Below are 7,500 nucleotides of genomic sequence, written 5' to 3'. Positions count from 1 at the left end.
CGGCAGCGGCCGGCAAATCCGTCCCGCATCGGGACTTCCGAAGCAGAGTCGGTTAACGAATTGCACGCGGGTAAATGGTTAACCGCAGCCCGGGTCCGGACACCTGGCTCCCACACGACCCGTCTTTGGGGGAGGTGGGTGGGTGGGCCAGCTACAGCAGCCTCGCGAGGGCTTGGCTGTGGGCTCCCCGGTTGCCGAGCTGCAGTGTGCCGGCACAGACGAGCGCGTTGGCTGGCTGGCTGGCTGGCTGGGTCAGCGTCTTCGCCGGTATTCGCAGAAGGTGCTAGCAGGTCCAGGGGCGAATTAGCCGCGCGCCGCTGCGGGACCGACGTACGCCCAGTTACAAAGACTGGGCGTTTTAGGGTGAGGGTGAGGGTTAGGGTTAGTTAGGGCTAGTGTTAGGGTTAGGGCTGGCGTCAGGGTTAGGGTTAGGGTTAGTGCCAGGGTTAGGGTTAAGGTTTGGCTTGTGCTCCTGGCAGGTCCCCGCGCGCCATAGCTCGGCGGGCTGCCGCGAGGGGGCGTCTTCGGAGGGCCGTGCCGGCCGAGGGGCGGCTCCTCCGTCGGGACTACAGGAGGTCGCACCGCCCATCGCAGTCCTCGGCAGACGTCGGAATTATTCCAAGTCCCGCCGCATTAGGGTTGGTTAACGACTTGTCCCGGCCGGGCTGGTTAACGACTTGTCTCGCCGACGTTGGTTAACGACTTGTCCCGGCAGGGCTGGTTAACGACTTGTCCCGGCAGGGCTGGTTAACGACTTGTCTCGCCGACGTTGGTTAACGATTTGCCAGGGCCCGGTCGGGCAACCCGATTGCCCGCCCGGGGATTGGGTTCGGGCTAGGGTTAGGGTTAGGGTTAGGGTTAGGGTTAGGGTTAGGGTTAGGGTTAGGGTTAGGGTTAGGGTTAGGGTTAGGGTTTAGGGTTAGGGTTAGGGTTAGGGTTAGGGTTAGGGTTAGGGTTAGGGTTAGGGTTAGGGTTAGGGTTAGGGTTAGGGTTAGGGTTAGGGTTAGGGTTAGGGTTAGGGTTAGGGTTAGGGTTAGGGTTAGGGTTAGGGTTAGGGTTAGGGTTAGGGTTAGGGTTAGGGTTAGGGCTGGGGTTAGGGTTAGCGTTAGGGTTGGGGCTAGGGTCAGGGCTAGGGCTAGGATATGGGTTGGGGCTTGGGCTGGGGCTAGGGTTAGGGTTAGGGTTAGGGTTGGGGTTGGGGTTAGGGTTAGGGTTAGCGTTCGGGTTGGGGCTAGGGCTCGGGTGAGGGCTAGGATATGGGTTGGGGCTTGGGCTGGGGCTAGGGTTAGGGTTAGGGTTAGGGTTGGGGTTAGGGTTAGGGTTAGCGTTCGGGTTGGGGCTAGGGCTCGGGTGAGGGCGGGGGTTAGCTTTAGGGTTAGGGCTGGGGTTAGGGCTAGGGTTGGGGTTGGTGTTAGGGTTAGGGTTAGCGTTCGGGTTGGGGCTAGGGCTCGGGTTAGGGCGGGGGTTAGCTTTAGGGTTAGGGCTGGGGTTAGGGCTAGGGTTAGGGTTCGGGCTAGGGTCAGGGCTAGGGCTAGGATATGGGTTGGGGCTTGGACTGGGGCTAGGGTTAGGGTTAGGGTTAGGGTTGGGGTTGGGGTTAGGGTTAGGGTTAGCGTTCGGGTTGGGGCTAGGGCTCGGGTGAGGGCGGGGGTTAGCTTTAGGGTTAGGGCTGGGGTTAGGGCTAGGGTTGGGGTTGGGGTTAGGGTTAGGTTTAGCGTTCGGGTTGGGGCTAGGGCTCGGGTTAGGGCGGGGGTTAGCTTTAGGGTTAGGGCTGGGGTTAGGGCTAGGGTTGGGGCTAGGGTCAGGGCTAGGCCTAGGATATGGGTTGGGGCTTGGGCTGGGGCTAGGGCTCGTGCTATGGCCAGGGTTAGTTTTAAGGTTTGGGTTGTGCTCCTGGCAGGTCCGCACGCGTCATACCTCGGCGGGTGGCCGCGAGGGGACGTCTTCGGAGGGCCGTGCCGGCCGAGGGGCGGCTCCTCCGTCGGGACTACAGGAGGTCGCACCGCCCATCGCAGTCCTCGGCAGACGTCGGAATTATTCCAAGTCCCGCCGCATTAGGGTTGGTTAACGACTTGTCCCGGCCGGGCTGGTTAACGATTTGTCTCGCCGGCGTTGGTTAACGATTTGTCTCGCCGACGTTGGTTAACGATTTGCCAGGGCCCGGTCGGGCAAACCGATTGCCCGCCCGGGGATTGGGTTCGGGCCAGGTTTAGGGTTAGGGTTAGGGCCAGGGCTAGGGTTAGGGCTGGGGTTAGGTCTAGGGTTAGGGTTAGGTTCAGGGTTAGGGCTGGGGTTAGGTTTAGGGTTAGGGCGGGGGTTAGGGTTAGCGTTAGGGTTAGGGCCTGGGTTAGGGTTACGGCTGGGGTTAGGGTTAGGGTTAGGGCTAGGGCTAGGATATGGGTTAGGGCTTGGGCTGGGGCTAGGGCTCCTGTTATGGCGCTCGGCCAAAACTACGGCTTCCGCCGAATTCAAAACCTACAAGGTCCCGCGGCGGGGAGCAGCCGGGGGACGTGTTGGGAGCGACGTTCGGACCGAGGGGCGGCACTTTCGGAGGGTGGACCGGAGGTCGGTTAACCAATCGTCACGAGCCGGGGAACGGAAGAACTGTTCGCGCCGGGCTGCTGCCTAAGTCTTTGTCCTGTTCTGCCCGTCAGCACCGGACCCGATCGGTTACCGCAGAGCCGGCTCGGGACTGGTTAACGACTTGTCCCGGCCGGGCCGGTTAACCATTTCTCTCGCCGACGTCGGTTAACGATTTGCCTGAGCCCGGTCGGTTAACCAATTGTCACGAGCCGGCGAACGGAAGAACTGTCCGCGCCGGGCCGCTGCCTAAGTCTCTGTCCTGTTCTGCATGTCAGCACCGGACCCGGTCGGTTACCGCAGTGCCGGCTGGGGTCTGGTTAACGACTTGTCCCGGCCGGGCCGGTTAACCATTTGTCACGCCGAAGTTGGTTAACGACTTGTCCCGGCCGAGCCGGTTAACCATTTGTCTCGCCGACGTCGGTTAACGATTTGTCCCAGCCGGGCCGGTTAACCAATTGTCACGAGCCGGCGCGAACGGAAGAACTGTCCGCGCCGGGCCGCTGCCTAAGTCTTTGTCCTGTTCTGCATGTCAGCACCGGTCCCGGTCGGTCACCGCAGTGCCGGCTCGGGTCTGGTTAACGACTTGTCCCGGCCGGGCCGGTTAACCATTTGTCTCGCCGAAGTCGGTTAACGATTTGCCTGAGCCCGGTCGGTTAACCAATTGTCACGAGCCGGCGAACGGAAGAACTGTCCGCGCCGGGCCGCTGCCTAAGTCTCTGTCCTGTTCTGCATGTCAGCACCGGACCCGGTCGGTTACCGCAGTGCCGGCTGGGGTCTGGTTAACGACTTGTCCCGGCCGGGCCGGTTAACCATTTGTCACGCCGAAGTTGGTTAACGACTTGTCCCGGCCGAGCCGGTTAACCATTTGTCTCGCCGAAGTCGGTTAACGACTTGTCCCGGCCGAGCCGGTTAACCATTTGTCTCGCCGACGTCGGTTAACGATTTGCCTGAGCCCGGTCGGTTAACCAATTGTCACCGAGCCGGCGAACGGAAGAACTGTCCGCGCCGGGCCGCTGCCCAAGTCTTTGTCCTGTTCTGCATGTCAGCACCGGACCCGGTCGGTTACCGCAGTGCCTGCTGGGGTCTGGTTAACGACTTGTCCCGGCCGGGCCGGTTAACCATTTGTCACGCCGAAGTTGGTTAACGACTTGTCCCGGCCGAGCCGGTTAACCATTTGTCTCGCCGACGTCGGTTAACGATTTGCCTGAGCCCGGTCGGTTAACCAATTGTCACCGAGCCGGCGAACGGAAGAACTGTCCGCGCCGGGCCGCTGCCCAAGTCTTTGTCCTGTTCTGCATGTCAGCACCGGACCCGGTCGGTTACCGCAGTGCCTGCTGGGGTCTGGTTAACGACTTGTCCCGGCCGGGCCGGTTAACCATTTGTCACGCCGAAGTTGGTTAACGACTTGTCCCGGTCGGGCCGGTTAACGATCTGCCAGGGCCCGGTCGGGAACTCGATTGCCCGCCCGGGGACTGTTGTCTTGCTCCACCGCACGGCCGGGGGGGTCGGTCGGCACGGCTAACGAGCCGTCCGAGAACTGCCGGTTAACCAGTTGCCCGGTGGCAATTCGTTAACTGAGTCCGCTCCGGAAGTCTGGATGCGGGTCGGATTTGAGGGTCGTAGCCGGGCAGGAGATCCAGAGGCTCGGCAGCCGGGGTCAGATACGGCCGCCCCTTTGACACATGCAATTTCTGTACGGGGGCATTGGCGGGGTTTCCGGAGATTTACGGGGAGGCGTTTTTCTCGACCACTTAGGAGTGGTCGACGGGCGTTACGGGCCTCCCCACTTCGTTAACCCGGGCCGCGCGGCGGTATTTCCGCACGCTTCCCAAGGTCGCCCGTATGGATTTTCGGACGAATTCCCAATGGCGGAAGTCAGTCAGCGGGACGTATCCGCAGGCCCAAGCCGACCGAGGGGCAGCATATACGGGCTGACTACCGGTGCTCGGGCCGCCGAATCGAAACCTTGCCCGAATGATTTTCTGACAAAGTCCCGCGGCGGGGAGACGCGAGGGGACGAATTCGGAGGGTCGTGCCGGCCGAGGGGCGGCATTTTCGGTGGGACTACCGCAGGTCCCTCCGCCAAAAACAGGGCTACGGCCCGATCGAAAATCTGACAAAGTCCCGCTGCGGTGAGCCGCGAGGGGACGTATTCGGAGGGCCGTGCCGGCCGAGGGGCGGCATTTTCGGTGGGACTACCGCAGGTCCCACCGCCGATCCGAGACCTTGGCAGAAGTCGAAATTATTCCAAGTCCCAACTCGGAAGTCGGAATGAAGGCTGATTCGGGGCCCTGCTGCCGGCCGAAGCGGACGATGCACGGCGGCACTACCGGAGGGCCGACCGCCGACAGAGGCGCGTGCTCCCGGCGCCGCGCCGGTTAACCAATTGACGGCGGAAGTCTGTGAAGGTCGGATCCAGCCCGTCGGGCGGGCCCGAGGTGCGACGAGGCCGGCGTGAGCTCCGGGCGTCTTACCGCCGGTTTGACACACGTCATTGTTGTACGGTCAGTCGCGGCGCCGGTTAACCAGTTAGGCCCGGAGAGCGCTATGAAGGTTGCATTTGCCCCGCCTGGCCGGGCCAAGGTACGACCTGCCCGGCAGGACTTCCGGCAGGCGTCCCGCCGACTTGACACATGCAATTTCTGTACGGGGGCATTGGCGGGGTTCCCGGAGATTTTCGGGAACACGTTTTCCAGAGGCACTTAGACGGATTTCCAGTGGTACGGTTGACACACGAGACAGACAGACAACACAACACACACAGTGCGGAGGCCGAAGTGAACCTTCGGGGGTTATTTCGGACTCAGTAAGCGGGAGGCCAGGCGAGCTCCGACTTACAGTGATTTATAGACAGAAAAGGCTTTTGAATGCTTACCGAGGTGAAGGCAGACGGGAAGTCCGAGGACGCGCCAGGGGCTCCGGACAGGGTCTGAGCGGGAACCGTGGGCGACGGCCGGCAGACCGACGGGTAGCCAAAAGCCTTTTAGGAGGGGAGCACGCACTTTGTGTGACGGAGACTTGTGTGGGAACCAGCCTGCCACGGGTGCCCTCGCGAGTGTCGTCTGCGGAGACCTCTGTTCCCCGATCGATGCGGCTTGGTCGGTCCTACCTTTGGGAGAGGCCGAGTGGAAGCGACGGTCTCGACACGTGCGGCGAACTTCCACGCTCGGCTCGCTACCATCTCCGGAGGTGGGTTGATGGGTCTGCCGCGGGGCGGCCCGATACCGACCGAGGTCTTCATGCTTCGGACGGAATTGGACGTTGGGCATTCGCACGTTTGCACCGCGATCGATCAGCCGGATTCCCCCGCCGGCGGACGAGACTGCTGCGCCCACGAATGACGGGGGCCGGGCGGGCGGCCGTCGACCATCCCGAGAAGGCAGGCACACACGCGCTCCATACCTAGGCGGTGAAGGTGCGGACCTCACCGGAGCGGACGACGGGGCGGGATGGCGAGGCGCTCACCGGCGCGGCGTTGGCCCCGGGCCGTCGGAGGCGAGCGGCGACCGTCGACCGTCCCGAGAGCCAACTCGGCAGGAGCGGTGCGGGTGCGGACCCCACCCAGCGACGCGGCTCGAGAGGGGGCGGCGCGGCGCCGCGACGAGCATGGCCCCGAGAGTGCAGGGGACGGGCGCGCCGGCCGCAGCAGCACTCTCTCGCGCCGCACAGGCAAGGCGAGAGAGTCGGGGGAAGTCCGAAAACTAGAGTGGCAAGAGATGCCCGTGCAGCCACGCAACCGAAGCGTTGATCCTCGGTCACGAACGAGAGGGAGGAGAGGCCCTGCGCGTGCGGTGGCCCCGACCGACGGCCGGCCGGTGTGCGATTCACTCGAGGTCGGGCGACACCCGCGCGTCCCCTCCCCGCTCCCGCAGAGGCCGGAGACGTCCGGTCGCCACAGCGGTCCGCGTGCAGCCTCCGGTTCCGCGAGAAGGCCCGTCTCCTCGGGGCGAGGAGAGCCTCAACTCGGCGAGCGGTCCGGCGGGCGGTGCAGAAAGTTGTCGGTACGTTTCTCGGCATTCGCACACGAATCCGGAGAGGGAGAGAGTGAGAAAGGGGTGTCCGCGACGCGCACGTGGGCCAGGGGCGCGTGCGGCGGAGCGACACCCAGCGGACTCCCGCGACCCGAGGGGAGCCGCCGATGGCTGAACCGAGCACCGACCTACCCCGGCGGCGGGGAGGCCACGTGCACGAGCGCGGCAGTCGACCTAACGCACGAACACCCCCAGCCCCCACCCACCTCGCAGCTCGTGGCGGGCGGACGGGCGGGGCGCAGGCCAGCCGGGCGCGGCGGTCGGCGGCGGGCATGGAGACGGCGCAGGCAGGCAGGCAGGCGCCCGTGGCGGCGGCCACGTCGGGACTCCAGGCGGCGTGACTCCGGCGTCAGCTCCTCTGCTCAGCTCCGCCACTCGAATGCGCGTTTAGCTGGCACGCTCTCGCACCGGTTCGCGCCGGACGTTCTCCCGAGCGGCTCTGCCCAAGCTAGCGGGCGCTCGTAGCGGTCTCCGCTCGAGTCAGCTCCGCGGCAGCGGCGGACAAGCCGTCTCGCGGGGGGCGCCGGCGCGGCGGTGAGAGGTCGCGGCTGCGTCGCGCGCTGCAGAGTGTGACCGGCGGCGGCAGTGCTGATAGCGGGAGGCGTCGAAGGAGAGCGAGACGCGCACGTCCTGCCTGCGGCCGATGCGGATACCCACCGCCGAGCAGCGGGGAAGGTAGACCGCCGCTCGCGTCTGAGCCTGTCGCCACGGCTCCCGGCACGTCCCGCACCGACCCGCGGTGGTCCGGGCGGGCGGGCGAGGCGGGCGTTAGGCGGCTGTCCGGTCGAGAGACATGTCGGTTCGGCTACCTGGTTGATCCTGCCAGTAGCATATGCTTGTCTCAAAGATTAAGCCATGCATGTCTAAGTACACACGGCCGGTACAG

The sequence above is a fragment of the Hypanus sabinus genome, unplaced genomic scaffold (assembly GCF_030144855.1).
Source record: "Hypanus sabinus isolate sHypSab1 unplaced genomic scaffold, sHypSab1.hap1 scaffold_2327, whole genome shotgun sequence".
Lineage (NCBI taxonomy): Eukaryota > Metazoa > Chordata > Chondrichthyes > Myliobatiformes > Dasyatidae > Hypanus > Hypanus sabinus.
This window is presented reverse-complemented; position numbering follows the sequence as displayed.